Here is a 14,298-nt window from a genome sequence, read left to right as displayed (position 1 = left end):
CCAAGGTGCAGGGGAGGTGGGAAGCGCGCGGCGGGCTCGGAGCCCAGAGCCAACACGGGCTGGCGGCGGCAGGGAGAGCAGGACACACAGCTGTCTGGAGAGCCGGGCACCTCCAGGCTCGCAAAAGTGACAGGGCTGGAGCTGGTGTAGAGCGGGGAAAGGCGCGGGGGGCTGCGCGGAAGCCTCCACGCTTCCACGTACCCCTCCCCACCAGCCTCACCTCTAGCTCTATTCCCCTCCCCCTCCCGGGAGCCCACTCCCCTCCAAGCCTCCGTCCCGGGGCCATGGCGGGGGCGGGACCGGGGAATCCCGGCACCGAGCCCGGACACCCCAGGGATGCTGCGGGCCCCGGAGCTGCTTGCTTACCTGGATCCGCGATACCGGGAGCGGGGGCAGCCCGCCGCGCGGAGCCGGGAGCCGGGCGCTGGGCGCGGCGCGGCTCCTCCTCGCCTTGTCGTCCTCCTCGTCCGCTTCTCCCGGACTCCGTCCCGGACACGAAGCTGCAAGACGCGGCCCGGCTGCAGCTGCGGTTCCCTGTGCTGCCTCCGCCGCTGCTGCCGCAGACAGAGGACGCCCCGTGGCGACTGGAAGCCTGTGTGAGTAGCGGCGCCCGAGAGAGTGGGATCTGCTGGAGACTCCGCGGCTCGGGGCGCGCGGGCGTGCGCACGCGCGCCTGCGAGTGTGAGTGTGTGTGAGTGTGTGTGTGTGTGTGTGTGTGTGCGCGCGCGCGCGCGCCCACGGGGTGGGGGAGTCGCGAGGAGAGGGGGGGAGAGGCCAAGAGATGCTGGTAGGGACTGAGGCAAAATTCTTTGCCCCCGGAAATCCGTAAATCCGGCGAAGGAGGATCGAACGTGCGTCTCGCCGGGGGGAGCTGCCCGCGGGGCGGCGGCAGAGGGGGAAGGGAAGGCAGCGCCGCGCGCGGGCTCCGGATCCGAGCGGGTCTGAGCCGAGCGGAGCGCGCAGCCACGGATGCAGCAGAGGCGGTGCCCGTAGCCCTCGGTCGCGCGGCCCCCTCTAGGGAGGGGCCGAGTCGCTCTCTCCCGCCACCGCCGCCGCTGTCTGGACTTCTCGGCTAAGCGCGGAGGGACAGAAATCGGGACACCACGGTTGCCACTGCCACCTTGGAGGCGCTCGGCCCCTTAGTGGGCCGATCGGAGACCCGGGCGCACGTGGCCGACTACCGGCGGGAGTCGGCGTGTGCAGGCGCGGCGGGCGTGGAGTGGGCGGTGGAACCCCACCGAGCGCGGCCCACCGCCTCGCCAGTGTAGGGATGCGGGGCGGGGAGCAAGGGTGAGGTCAGTCGGGAGGGAGGTGAGCTTGCACGGTCCCGGGGGAAGGGAAGGCGCTTCTTATTCCAGGTAGAATGCTGCCTCTTTTCCTCCTCGGAGGCCACTTTTCCTCAAAGTTAATCCACTTCCCAGGTAAAAGTGCCGGTCGCCTCTTTGTTCGGATTCAGCTAACTGTGCAGGATCAGAGCAGCGCCTTTTTGAAGTCAGGCTCGGCCAAGAAGGGGCCCTTGTGGCCAGCCTGGCGCCGCTCTTGGCCTGTTAACTCCCATACTCCTTCATTCATCCAAGCCACGTTGTGTATACCTTAGAAATAAAAATTTTAGACACATTTACATACCTTCTTCCTAAAAGACATAGCGTCTTTTCCATTTCTTGCTTTTCCAGTTCTTGCTTATTTTAAATTAGAAGTGCAATTTTATTCACCCAAGAATTTCTTGAAGGATCATAAGGTCTGAGTAATACTTGAAAATACCCTTCCTGGCGGGATTCCTCCACGCAGGGATTGTGTTTTGCATACTTTCGCATGCCCTCCAGTACTTCGCACAGTACCTCGTACATTGTGTGTTTTCTATAAACGTTGAATGAGTGACATTGTTTTTTAGCTTCACATATCCTGAAGGCAAAGACTTGGATGATGGGAAAGTCATTACCACCCCACTAGGCTTACTTGATTTTAACTTGCACCATTTCCCTGTGTGTGACTATTTTCCCCTCTGGCTGCCAGAGACCCAATGTAAAAAAAGACTACAGACAATAGTGACCCATTGTGCAGCCTTACCAAAGGCTGCAAGAAGAGAGCACTCTGCAGGGAACCCAATGGGATATCCTGTGTGTAAGAAGGCCAAAGCACACTTTATTTTAGTCCTGGGGGAATCTAATCTCTTAAAATGTGAAAGTCACTGTTCATTAGCAATTTATAATGTCCCTTCTAGAACAGAAGGACAGGAAAAAAATAAAAACTTTTAAGGGAAATGCACATTTCTACTAGCTTGTCGGGTACAAGCTTTTCTCTTATAAAGAGCATTACTTCATGGACACTGACCAATGCAAGGTCACCCCAGACTATTTCTGCTGTAGCACCAAACCCACGTCCTTCACCCTTGGTATTTCCACAACCATCCTCTTAGAAGTAAAAGCCCTCAGTTTTACATTCCATGCTAAATTTCAGTTTCTTTGAACTCAGGCTCTTGTATGAGCTGCTTCCCTCTCCGGAGACTCATGATATCACAGCTTTAAAATGTAGTTGAAATAAAGTGACAATTAAAATGGATTTATTTGGGTGCTGCCAGTGTGTTCTCTAGTGGGGGTTCTTTTAAATAACTTCTTCTCTGTCCCTCAGTTTACAATCTTCTTAAGAAGCCAGGTGCTTGTTTGTTATGTAGAACGCCTGTATGTTTAAAACTTCTACTTGAAAGGAAGCTCTGGAACTTACAGGAGGAGCAGAAAAACTCTTGACACCCCAAATGGGTTCCTGACAGCCAACCTAAAATAGGTATGAGTCAAAGTCTTGCAAAATAATTTTAAAGCGTTGTTTTCCTTAGAGAGATGCCTTTAGGCTTCCCAAGTGCTTGTCTTGGGATGCAGAATGTAACCAAGTTTTAACTTCTCTGATGACCACCAAAGGGGGCAGTCTTCTCTTTGTAAAAATAAATGCATTGAGAAGAAGCCAACATTTAAAAATAGTAATGGGAGCGCCTGGGTGGCTTAGTCGGCTGAGTGTGCGACTTTGGCTCAGGTCATGATCTCACGGTTTGTGAGTTTGTGAGTTTGAGCCCCGTGTCGGGCTCTGTGCTGACAGCTCAGAACCTGGAGCCTGCTTCGGATTCTGTGTCTCCCTCTCTCTGCCCAGCCCTCCCCCCCACCCCCCCAGCTCATGCTCTGTCTCTCCCTCTCTCTCAAAAATAAATAAACATTAAAATTTTTTTTAAATAAGAATGTAGGCTTATAGCAATCTTAATTTATGTTCACTTAAAAGATAAACAACAGAAAAGATAACAACATAAGATATATAGTGTTTATGACCCATTTAAAGATAAAAGTTTGGAGGGACAGCCAGGATCAAAATGCCATAAACCATAGGCCCTCACGCTACTTAAACACTACAGAATAATAAAATGTGCTGCTGAGAGATTCACTGTTATATGTTATCATAAGTAGGACTGAATCAATAGCATAATCATAAAGGTCCTATTTTTCTTCCTAAAAAGGGCATGCTCCTTAACAGTAACTGCTTTTTTCAATTTGCAACAATGCAATACACTAGTCAAACATTAACTTTCTTAAGAACATAGTACTGGGGAAAGGTGGAGTAGATAGAGAAACACTTTAACCTGATTTGACCACAACTAACTAATCTATTCTGTCAGTCTAAATTAAAAAAAAAAGAAAGAAAACGCTTTCTACCTCTGAACTCATAAATTTGGGGTGTGAGATGTATCATGGATTCTCAAGTCAACTTCTGCTGCTGGGAGCATATGGCCTCACATTCTCTGAAGTGAGGTGGCAGGAACCGTTAGTTGAAGTGCTGCTGTTGATTTTCAATGGTTGTGAGCATGCATAAGGAGGCAGGTAATTTCCCCCCATAATCAGGTCCCAGATCACTTAGTCCATTAGAACTTTATATGATTTAAAAAAAAAAAAAAAAAAAACAACCTTGACCTGCACCTGGACCCAGAGTGCCACTTTGGTACAGAGTGTCACTCGGGAACAAGGAGAAGACAGGAGCTATCCTGTTTGCATCCGTGCTTTTATACGTTGCTTTATTCCAGGTACTACTTTTTTTAAACTTTTTTTTTTTTCAACGTTTATTTATGTTTGGGACAGAGAGAGACAGAGCATGAACGGGGGAGGGGCAGAGAGAGGGAGACACAGAATCGGAAACAGGCTCCAGGCTCTGAGCCATCAGCCCAGAGCCTGACGCGGGGCTCGAACTCACGGACCGCGAGATCGTGACCTGGCTGAAGTCGGACGCTTAACCGACTGCGCCACCCAGGCGCCCCTCCAGGTACTACTTATGGTGCTTAATTCTGAATAAAGATCTTTAAGAAGGTCAAAAACCAGAGGAAAAAAAAGTTATACTTTTTTCCAAGCAAAAGTAGATAGGTTTCTGTCGTCATCAGTGCTGACATTTATGGTACAGGTGAATATATTAAATAACACCCATTTTTAATAGTTTCTGATAGAGTTATGGATTTCCTGGAAGCTGAAGAAAGCTATGTATCCTCTCCTCAGGAAAGTGAACATATGAAGATGTAAAAACAATTTTTTTTTTAAATTTTTTTAATGATTATTTTTGAGAGAGTGAGTGGCGGAGGGGCAGAGAGAGAGGGAGACAGAGAATCCTAAGGTGGCTCTGTGCTCTCATGGGGCTCAAACTCAGGAACCCATGAACCATGAGATCATGACCTGAGCCGAAATTGGACGCTCAACTGACTGAGCCACCCAGGCTCCCCTGAAGATGTAAAACATATTTGAGTAAAATTTCAGGAGTTAAGGGAATCCACTCTGAAGCTGAGGTAAGGAATCCCTAACATACGTCCTTTGCACATTGAGATTTACAGCTATAGAGAGATGAATTGGTAGATTTACTAATATCCTCATTTCTATTTTTTTTTTTAATTTTTTTTTCAACGTTTATTTATTTTTGGGACAGAGAGAGACAGAGCATGAACGGGGGAGGGGCAGAGAGAGAGGGAGACACAGAATCAGAAACAGGCTCCAGGCTCTCAGCCATCAGCCCAGAGCCCGACGCAGGGCTCGAACTCACGGACCGTGAGATCGTGACCTGGCTGAAGTCGGACGCTTAAACCGACTGCGCCACCCAGGCGCCCCTCATTTCTATTTTTAACCTGATAATTTAGTTGATTGTCAACACCAAAAAGATGCATAAACAAATCAGGGTACCAAGCAAGTATTTTTTGAGTACCTACTTCATAATTAATTCTGTTCCTTATGCTGTGGTTTTTACCAAAAAGTATAAAGTGCAATCTATTTCTGCCTTTAAAGAGCCTATCATCTAGCTATCATTATTCTTAGGAACAAAACTAACATAAGCATACTTTAGCACTTGACCAGATACAACAAGCCTCAATTTGAATTAACTAATACAACTTTTTAAACCAATTGTTAAACCATTCCGTTGAAAATTGGTTATTAGCGACCTATGTCTAAATGCATGTTTTTATATTCATATACCCCTAGTAATAATCACTTAGACTATTGCATGATGTATAATGTAAAAAGCTAGTTTATTGCTGTATTCTGAATTTTAGATTAGACATAAGAATAAAATTGCTGGCAAGAAAAAATGGATTATGTTGGCAATGGCAGCTATGGATTATCTATCACAGGATCCCTGGGCAAAGTGGAATTGATTAGGATATATTAGAGCTAATATTTCCATTGATCAAAGAATTGGGGGGGGTACCCACGCATTTTGAAAAGCCTAGATCTACTGAGACCCAGCAGTCTATTCTTGGAGAATTTTACATAATATTTATTTTAAATTATAAATGAATAGAATATAAATATAAAATAAATATTATAATATTTATTATTTAACATAACATACTATTAACATAATATTTTACTAAGGACTCTCCTTAAAACTTCTTAATTTTTGTCTTCGCGGTTTCTTTTGGCTTGCTGACACAGAATTACTTTTGGTTAATATAATTTTTAAAACTGCAACTCTTTCACTTAATTCATGACAGAATTATGAAGAGTACAAAAGCACCAACATAAGGAAACAAGAAGTTTCCAGTGGTTAGAGTGTTACCATGAATTCCCCTCCCACTTATACAGTGGCACAGACAGAAAGCCAGTCACAAAATTAGAACTGTGGAAAGCCCAACCATCCACGTGTTGAACATTTTACACAGCCTGCCTCCCCAAGGACCCCAGAGGCTTTCATGTGGGGAAAGCAGGAACATCAATCATATCTTTTTACTTTTCCGGCATCTTAGCATCATATAAAAATAGTACTGGGCACCAAGTCATAAGATCTAAGTTCAATCCTATTCTGGCCGACAGCTTACTGTGAGACCCGGGGCAACTCACTTTCGAAGCATCAGGTGGCCCTCCTGTGTAATGCGGATAATAATGACTGACTCATTGGTTAAGACAATTACATGAAATAATGTGAGAAAGGATCCCTCACATCGTAGGAGCTAAGTAACTCTGTGAAATCTTGGATCTAAATAATAATTTTTTAAAAAATGTATGTGGCAGAAAATTGGAGCACGTACATGAATGGGAGGCTCCTGCGGAAATTTTGGAAGTTTTTGTTAGAAGATAACTCAAATAATGTTGAATGATTTGATGATTCCTGGGAGTCCCTTCCAAGGATATTTTAGGAAAACCACAGACAACCAAAAGTTGGCAGAAACAGACACATGCAGGATATTGTGGGTTCCATAATTCTAGAGGTGCTGTAATTCTATAAATTCTACTGCTATTGCAAAACCCAAGCTTTTGTGTTCATTTGTTTTTAATTAGTCTCTGTTTTTTTCAGTCACACAGATTCTCCTTTCCCAGTGATGGTTTGCCCTGCTAACTTGCCTATGTGAACATTTATTTTAAAAATGAATACCGATAGTAATTTTTTAAATCAAGAATAGTTCACTGTTTTCTGCCCCCTCCCCTTAACTGTAAAAGTGGTGTCTGTGTTCGTTGGGGGGGGGGGGGTGGAAAAAGGCAATGCAAAATGTATAAGGAAGAAAAAATTGCTGTTACATCACCTCTCAAGGACCAATCACCATTACTGTTCTGGTATATATCTTTCTAGACATTTTATTTGCATAGATTCATTCTTTAAAAAATGATTCAAGTCAATGTTCAGCCATTTAAATGCATACTAGCATTTTAGTAAAAACGGTTCACAAAAAAGTTCAACAGTTTTGTTCTGTTTTGTTTTTTCCTTTCATACACTTTTCTTCCAAGATGGGCCCTTTGTTCATCACGCAGCTTAAACAGGATTTTAGCCAATCATCTTTGAAAACTTCCCTTCCTGGGGCGCCTGGGTGGCTCGGTCGATTGAGCTTCTGACTGACTTCAGCTCAGGTCATGATCTCACCATTCCTGGGTTTGAGCCCCATGTAGGGCTCTGTGCTAACAGCTCAGAGCCTGGAGCCTGCTTCAGATTCTGTGTCTCCCTCTCTCTCTGCCCCTTCCCTACTCATACTCTGTCTCTCTCTGTCTCAAAAATAAACATTAAAAAAATTTTTTTAAAAAGAAAACTTCCCTTCCTATTTCCCCACTTTCACCACATCTAACAATGAGTCCTTTTTAATGACCCTTTAAAAACTTGGTCTCACCTTGAGCTGACGTGATCTGGAGTCACAAGCCCTGCTCCTTGGCCTCTGGCCATTCTGTGGGTGCTTTGCATTACTTAGCCTCCACCCCCAAGATGAGGTCCAGCTCTGACCTTGGATCTGGTACTGCATTCCCTGATGGAGCAAAAAAGATTCTTGATTTCAATAAGTAACCAGAGTGTGCATTGGAGTGACCATCTACTGGTTCAACAGAAGGTCTGTGTAGTGGTGAATTATTTGAGTTCATGTTTTATGTCAATTGCTGCAGGCAAAATTTGGGAAGTTTGTTTTATTTTGCTTTTAGGAGTCTATAAACAGTCCTTCGCAATGCAAATGCCAGCGATAATTCCAGTAGAATCTCCAACTTTCGCAATTGAGCATGTTCACTATTTTACCCAGAAGCTATCATTATTAATGAAACATATAACAATGTTTGTTTAGAATTTTGCTGGTTCGCTAGTTGTACAGAAGGCTACAGGTTCCCAAAGTAAAACAACCACAACCCAATCTGTCCCCCTACAAATCCAAGAGACCAGGCCCTCTGCCACCGCTCTTAAAACGAGCGCTAAAGAACTGACAGAAGGAAAGAAAAAAAGAAAACAAGGTGAGATTAATTACATATAGTTCTCTGAGAAATATATGCCCTACATTGTGAATTATGAAAGTTTTAAGTAAATAAGTTACAACATTGTATGTACAACTCATAAAAGAAAATAATGAGATAATAAAATGCAACATATGAGACAAGCTATAATCTTAGAAATTGTATACAGGGAATAACAATATGTATTAAAAAGTTTCCAAGAATTGATAGCATGTGTCTGACATTAATCAAAGGAGAGAGCCATCAAATTTAGCAAATGAGAGAGTTTCAGCAACTAGAAAGGTATTCCCTTATTGCACATGATTACTTACCTTGATTCTTTCCTGTGCCAGATGTCATAAGATGCCATGTTCACACCATTAAATCTGAAAGGTAAGGTGAGGGCAGAAACAGAAAATCTGAGACTGGGAGACAGGATGAGGCCAGTGCTCCAGAACCAAGTCCTTGAGAGTTGAGTAGCCATGAAATGATCCTCGTATGTGATACACGGCTTGGTTGAAGCTCCAAGGGATGGATGCTATGCACTTCAAATTTGTTTGACTCTATTCTCAAAAACCAGCCTTTGAATTATTACAATAAAAACATTTGGCCAGAGGAACTAAGAAAAATTGAAATAAATGCAACAATAATTTTAATTTACTTTCTGCTAAAATATGGTATGTTTTATATCCTTTAACCTAAACTTCACAAATCAGAATCACTAGAATATTTTTTATAGTTAGCATAGAAAAATAAAAATATGCAATTTAAGATCAGATTAAGCTAGATTTAAGTCACAGGTCTGTCACTCTCTGAGTAAACTTGGGTATGTTTCTTAACCTCTCTAGGCCTCAGTTTCTTCATCTGAAAATAGGGATAGTTTAATACCTAACTGTTAAAACATTTTGTGATGATCAATGAAACAACACTAAGCATTTCCTAATGTTGACCTGCCCCTGGGGGATACTAAGGGCATATAGAGTTTACTTTCTGTGATGGTTAATTTTACGTGTCAACTTGACAGGACCATAGGGTGCCCAGATATTTGGCTAAACATTATTTCTGGATGTGTCTATGAGAGTGTTTCTGGATGAGATTAGCATTTGAATCAGTAGAGGAAAGCAGATTGTCCTCCCCAAAGTGGGTGGGCATCATCCCATCTGTTGAGGACCCAAATAGAACTAAAAGGCAGAAGGGAGAATTTGTTCCCTCTGACACCATTGGTTCTCCTGATTCCCAGGACTTTGAACTCCAACCAGAGCTACACCACTGGCTTGCCTAGGTCTCCAGCTTACACACAGCGGATCGTGGGACTTCTCAGCCTCCATCATCATGTGAGCCAATTGCTTACAATAAATCTCTTTAAATATAGATATTGGTTCTACTTCTCTGCAGAACCCTGACCAGCATACCTTCCTCCACCACCAAATGGACTTTTGAGTTCACATGTCTGTTTTCTCTACATTTCTTCAAAATGTCAGTTATCTCTTCTAGTTTCTATCAGTGCAACTGATCATAGCTTCTCCTCCGCTCCAAAGAGAATTCCATTTCACAGACTTGGGAACATCTATTTTTCAATACAAATAGTCTCGCTTTACTTCCCATGTCTAGACTGTATTCTGAATACATAAAGTATTTATTGGAATTCAGTTTTTCAGATACACTGACATCTGTAAAAGAGCAACCCAAGCAGAAAGGCATACATCTGACCTTCCTCCTTCCTGATCAACTCTGCTCACCCTTCACATCATACCACATATTCACCCTGAAAGGAATCAGTTTCTTGTGATTTCAGCTAGTACGAATCTGTTCCTCAGGGCCAGACCACTACTCCGTTTTTTGAAACTCAAAACTGTGGACCAAGCCCCAGACCATGAAGGTTTCATTAAGGGTTACATCCTATGTGATCCAGCTTGAAACATTCAGTGCTTCCTATCATAAAAATCACAAGTTTTTGGAAATAACTGAATTTCTTTTTCATATTTAAGATACTCCAAGAGTTTTCACATGGAACATGTGTATATTTATATTTCTTAATCTGTGGCATATAAGGGATTTATAATCAAAGTATGAAGAAGAGTTTCCTGATAAAGTTTCTATCCAAATTGAGTTAAGAAAGACAGTGGAATTGTCCTTTTATATATGTCCATATGAAGCTCTTTATAAACAGGTCTAAATAGAAGTGTTTATATACAGTACTTACTAAATCCAGACATTAGTGATCAATCAAGTACTCTTTGTTTTTAATGTTTATTTATCTTGAAAGATAGAGAGAGTATGTGAGCGGGGAGGGACAGAGAGAGAGGGAGATAGAGAATCCCAAGAAGACTTCACACTGTCAGCACAGAGCCCCATGTGGGGCTTGAACTCCCAAACCGCAAGATCATGACCTGAGCTGAAATCAAGAGTCAGTCATTTAACCGACTGACCACTCATGCACCCCTCAAGTACTCTTTTACTCAGATGATTCTCTGATACTGTAGTATAGGAAAAGCCAGACCAAGATGTTATTGTGATACATTTTAATGGTTTTATTCCATGACAATTATAGAAGGAAAAATGAAAATAAATAGCAGTTGGACTTTAGCAGCTGTTTTAGTGAGATCATCTCCATTTTAGATTTCTAGAATGGAGACAGTAGTCTGGGAGAGAAGAAACAAGATTTTGTTCTTACGTGGTAAAAGATCTCGTGTTAAAGATCTTGTTTTTATTGTAGGAGGGTGGGGAGAGAGGGAATATGATATGCCAGTCTACCTGCTATGGATGGAATGTGTCCCCCCCAAATTCACATGTTGAAATCCTACCCCCTAAAATGACGTTATTGGTATTAGGGTGTGGGACTTTTGGGAGGACACATCTAATAAGGTCATGAGGGTGGAGCCTTCAAGAAAGGGATTAATGTCCTTACAAGAAGAAATACAAAAGCTTGCTTTCCACTTTATGAGGGTATATGGAAGAGATGGTCATCTGCAAGCTAGGAAGAGAGGCGAACTTCACCAACCCCAGAATCAGCCAGCACCCTGATCTTGGACTGACTAGCCTTCAGAACTGCAAGAAATAAATGTTGGTTGTTTTAGTCACCCAGTCAGTGTTATTCTGTAATAGCCTGAACTAAGACCCTACCCAAGAGTTAATGTAGTAGTTGTTGTCTTTTACTTTAACTGCCATGTAGTAATCTGTTCTTGGACTAGAAGGCTGTTAGAATTTCCAGGGAATCATTAACGTCTTGCTAACAACCATGCATAATTATGTGAATGTGTATGTATTTTACTCGTATAAGCTTTGTCATTAATACAGTTAACTAGAACCTTGTTTCATTCTTACAGTGGAAATGTCAATTATGACTTTGGGTTTGTCTTATATTTTTCAAAGCCATTTTTACTCTCTTTTCAGATTCCATGTTATACATTACTACTTATAGCTGGATGCAAATAAAATAAATGCTTTAAATGTTTTGGTAAATCTCCCATCAAGGCTCTTTTTTTGAGCATCTTAAATATATGAAAGAAATATGTACTATAGGTATGCAAAACCATAATCACAATCACACCTTCACAGTTTGGGCGCCTAGGTGACTCAGTCGGTTAAGTGTCCAACTTCAGCTCAGGTCACGAACTCGCCACTCATGAGTTCGAGCCCCGAGTCGGGCTTTTTGCTGACAGCTCAGAGCCTGGAGCCTGCTTCCCATTCTGCGTCTCCCTCTCTCTGCCCCTCTCCCACTCATGCTCTGTCTCTTTCTCTCAAAAATAAATAAAGTTAAAAAAAAATTTAAACCTTCACGGTTTAATTGACATTCCTTAAGAAGGCAGTGTTTGCCCAGAACTACCATTTCACAGAATCCTTCTAATGACTGTATCACTCTGGAAACCAATGCAATTGACTTATAAATTCTACAAGTGGATGGGGCGCCTGGGTGGCTCAGTCGGTTGGGCGGCCAACTTCGGCTCAGGTCACGATCTCGCGGTCCGTGAGTTCGAGCCCCGGGCTCTGGGCTGATGGCTCAGAGCCTGGAGCCTGCTTCCAATTCTGTGTCTCCCTCTCTCTCTGCCCCTCCCCCGTTCATGCTCTCTCTCTGTCTCAAAAATAAATAAAACGTTAACAAAATTTTTTTTTAAAAATAAATTCTACAAGTGGAATAAGATGAGGGGTACAAGGGATGATGCTTCCAAATTCAATCCATGCTTTGAATTTGCTTTTTAATTTATTTTCCAGGTCTTTCTTTTCCTAGCCTGTTATGATGGTGCTTTGTTGTAGACTGTTGATTTATTTATGAGGAGTGAAGATGGAAAATATATCCTTGTGTCAGAAAGCCTGGGTTCAAGCCATGCGTCTCCCACTTACTGTCTTACTTTGAGTAAATTATTTTACCAGCTCCTGCTCAGTATTTTCATCTCTAAATTAGAGAAAATGGTAATGCTCATCTCCCAAAGCTATTATGAAGATTAAATTGAATTTTTCACATAAAAATTTTGTAAAATCTAAGGCATCGTATAAATGCTAAAACATTTGGAGGGTATTACTACAGTTGTTACTATTTTAAAATATTAATATTTTCAAAGCTAAATATAGTAACACAGTCAACCATGAACTAATTTACTTGGCATAGTTTCTAGAGCAAAATAAAGAATGCATTTGCAAAGTGAGCTGCTGTTCGTTCATCTCACACCAGTGATTCACTCATCTAAGACTCAGCCTGGTACAAAGCATGTAGTAAGGTGTTCAGTACATCATATTATTTATCTCCTTCTTTTAAAAAAATTTTTTAATGTTTATTTATTTTTGAGACAGAGACAGAGCATGAGTGGGGGAGGGGTAGAGAGAGAGGGAGACACAGAATCTGAAGGAGTCTCCATGCTCTGAGCTGTCAGCACAGAGCCTGACGCAGGGCTCGAACTCACAGACCGTGAGATCGTGACCTGAGCTGAAGTCAGACGCTTAACCGACTGAGCCTCCCAGGTGCCCCTCCCCTTCTTTTAAAACAACTTTATTTCTTTTCAATCCTCCCGTACCTTTCCTCTTGGTTTATATTATTGGGATTATATTTTTGCAGTAAGCAAATATCCCAAGGACTATGAAAAATGCTGATAGCATTTTTCCATCTAAAAACCACATTGGCCCTTTATAAACACATTAATGATCATCACACAACATTGTCTATCTTGAATGTTTTCGCATCTTTTTATCATGCACGTCTGCCTAGTTTAAAATCACAGGGCAGGAACTCTGTCTAATTCTATTTGTAAATCAGAGAGAGAGCGTTGTTGTTCAATAAATGCCAAGAAGCGACAGCATCCATGTGAGGTGAATAGGTGGAAATTATTATTTCTGTGCATAGAAAGGTGAAAATAAAATGGGTACTCTACAATTTTCAAAGCATTCTCATATCGATTATCTCGTTTGTCTATCACACCGACATTGTGAGGAAGCTAGAGAGGGCAGCTTTACTGTTAGCCTCCTTGTATGAAGGCAGAAAGTGAGACTAAGAGGTTAAATGCCTTATCCAAGACCCCTCAGCAAGTCAGCAGCACAGCTGGAGGGGAATCCAGACCTGCACAGTCTCTGCCCTGTGGTCTTCTCAACTGATGCTACAGGAACCTCATAGCAGTAACCGTGACGGGTCTGTGAGCATGTCAAGAAGCATCAAGAAGCTTATCTATTTTCTTCCCTTTGGGTCTCAGCACTTAACTCTGACCCTGGCCCACAACAAGTGCTTCATAAATAGTTGTTTAATCAATCAATCAATTAATTAATTAATTAATATTATGACTATTCTATCAGCAGGACTCAAGAGTTAATTACTGAGGCCCGATGTCCTTGTGGTCCAGACCGCTGTTCAACCCACAAAACTATTCTGTATTGCTACTTTTCTGTTTCATTTAGTGACCCTCGTGATGCCAGCTTCCAGTACCACTCTCCGTCTTATCATTCTCCTACCAGGTTGCTACCTCTGTTCAGCAGCTCCCCTACATACTACCTCTCTAATAGACTCAGCTATAACCTGAAAAATCCAATAAATGAAGGGCCTAAAAAAGTATACGTCTAACCTTTCATTTCATTACGAAAGTATGTGATATGTTGACTGCTAAAATCTTCAGGGCTGTCCAGAAATCAGAAA

General features: G+C 42.5%; 1 protein-coding gene and 1 long non-coding RNA gene across 11 annotated transcripts in view; one reads left to right on the top strand and one right to left on the bottom strand.

Moving 5' to 3' along the window:
* The window catches only part of ENOX1 (ecto-NOX disulfide-thiol exchanger 1), a 557,584-nt gene extending 557,090 nt beyond the window's left edge, over positions 1 to 494 (bottom strand). For 9 of the 10 annotated variants that reach the window (XM_045477409.1, XM_045477389.1, XM_045477418.1 and 6 more), the window contains exon 1: positions 367 to 465. The gene's annotated coding sequence lies outside the window, so the exon portion shown is untranslated. Of the gene's footprint in view, positions 1 to 366 lie in introns of all 10 variants that reach the window. The other variant, XM_045477335.1, reaches the window with a different exon arrangement.
* Positions 495 to 3,172: 2,678 nt separating this feature from the next.
* Positions 3,173 to 4,351, top strand: LOC123597928. The gene is made up of 2 exons (XR_006712309.1): positions 3,173 to 4,057; positions 4,294 to 4,351. It is a non-coding gene; the product is annotated as an uncharacterized LOC123597928 (long non-coding RNA).
* The last annotated feature ends 9,947 nt before the right edge of the window (positions 4,352 to 14,298 follow it).

The sequence above is a fragment of the Leopardus geoffroyi genome, chromosome A1, assembly GCF_018350155.1.
Source record: "Leopardus geoffroyi isolate Oge1 chromosome A1, O.geoffroyi_Oge1_pat1.0, whole genome shotgun sequence".
Lineage (NCBI taxonomy): Eukaryota > Metazoa > Chordata > Mammalia > Carnivora > Felidae > Leopardus > Leopardus geoffroyi.
This window is presented reverse-complemented; position numbering and strand designations above follow the sequence as displayed.